We start from the raw sequence: 1,657 nt of genomic DNA, 5'->3' as shown, positions 1-1,657 counted from the left end.
AGCTGTGCCACCGCACTCCAGCCTGGGAGATGGAGCAAGACTTTCTCTCCAAAAAAAAAAAAAAAAAAATTCTAATGTCAATGGATAGAAAAGATCTTCCCTAATCTGATAAGTGACTCAATGAAAAACTATAGCAAATATCATATTAAATAGTAAAATAGTAGTAAAATATCAAAGTTTTTCCTCTTGAAGTTGGGAGCAAGACAATGACATCCACTATCTCTATATTGACCTAGCAAATACAGAAGGCAAGAAAAAATAAAATGTATAAGGCTCAAAACAGAAGGAAAAAACTGTCATTATGTAGCAGGACAAGCCGCAGACAAAACCTCTCAGACACCGAGTTGTAGAAGGAAGGGCTTTATCCAGCTGGGAGCATCGGCAAGCTACTGCCTTAAAATCCAAGCTTCCCGAGTGCACAATTTCTGTCCCTTTTAAGGGCTCACAACACTAAAGATTTCACATGAAAGCGTCGTGATTGATTTGAGCAAGCAGGGGGTATGTGACAGGGGCTGCATGCACCAGTGGTCAGAGAAAAACAAAACAGGGCCCGGAGTTTCACTACGTTCTTTTATACAATGCCTGGAATCTATGAATAATATCGGTTTCTAAGTTATTAGTTGATTTTTAACTACTCCCAGGCCTGGTTTTGGGCCTGGCACATGGCTGCCTGTTTTTGGTTTTAGCTCCTTGATTTTTTTCTCAAAACAGGTACTGAGTATAAAACAATATAAAACAATTGAGAGGGTCTCTCTCTTTCTCCTCAATTATATGGAATTGACGTACTTGCATTTCAAGAAAATTCAAAATAATCTACAGAAAAAATATTAGAATAAAAAGAATTTTAAAAGAATTAAAACATTAATGGTCAGGTGCGGTGGCTGACACCTGTAATCTCAGCAGTTTGGGAGGCCAAGGCTGGCGGATCACCTGAGATTGGGGGTTCGAGACCTGACCAACATGGGGAAACCCCGTCTCTACTAAAAATACAAAATTAGCTAGGCTTGGTGGTGTACGCCTGTAATCCTAGCTACTCGGGAGGCTGAGGCAGGAGAACCGCTTGAACCCTGGAGGTGGAGGTTGTCGTGAGCCGAGATTGCGCCGCTGCACTCCAGCCTGGGCAGCAACAGTGAAACTCCATCTCAAAAAAACAAAAAAATTCTTTTTAAATAAATAAAAATGAAAGAAAGAAAAACACAGACTGAAACTGAGAAACTATTCTAGAGTAAAGAAGACTAAAGAGACATGATGTGGTATAAAATGTATTTGGTTAGTTTCTGCCCCAGAACTCTTAAAATCCTAGAAATATCCTGAGTGCTAGGAGGAGTTTTGTTATTCATAATTAATTCTTTTGAAAAGTCCTGAGTTTATGCTAATGAACCTGCTTAGGGCGGGCGCGTAGATAGCTTCAGGATGGGGCTGGTCACCAGAAAGTCCAGGTGATTAGAGGATTAGAGGGTTGGAACTTAAGCCCCACCCACCAACAGCTGGAAGGGCTGAGGCTGCAAGAAATGTAGCTCTATTAAGAATTTAAACACTGCAGTCCGCTCGAGTACTCCCAGTAACGAGAAGGTGTTCCCGGCCGTCCCACCCTCCCCTGCAGTCGCTGGGCTGCGCCGCCGGAGTCCGGACGCGCCCCCCCTGCCCTCGCCGCCTC

General features: G+C 43.0%; 1 pseudogene across 1 annotated transcript in view; it reads left to right on the top strand.

Annotated features, from left to right (window-relative positions):
- The window catches only part of LOC105511656, a 21,321-nt pseudogene that overhangs the window by 18,630 nt on the left and 1,034 nt on the right, over positions 1 to 1,657 (top strand). The window lies entirely within an intron of this gene.

This window comes from Colobus angolensis, unplaced genomic scaffold (genome assembly GCF_000951035.1).
Source record: "Colobus angolensis palliatus isolate OR3802 unplaced genomic scaffold, Cang.pa_1.0 Scaffold201, whole genome shotgun sequence".
NCBI lineage: Eukaryota > Metazoa > Chordata > Mammalia > Primates > Cercopithecidae > Colobus > Colobus angolensis.
Note: the sequence above shows the minus strand (reverse complement) of the source record. Positions and strands in the feature narration are given on the sequence as shown.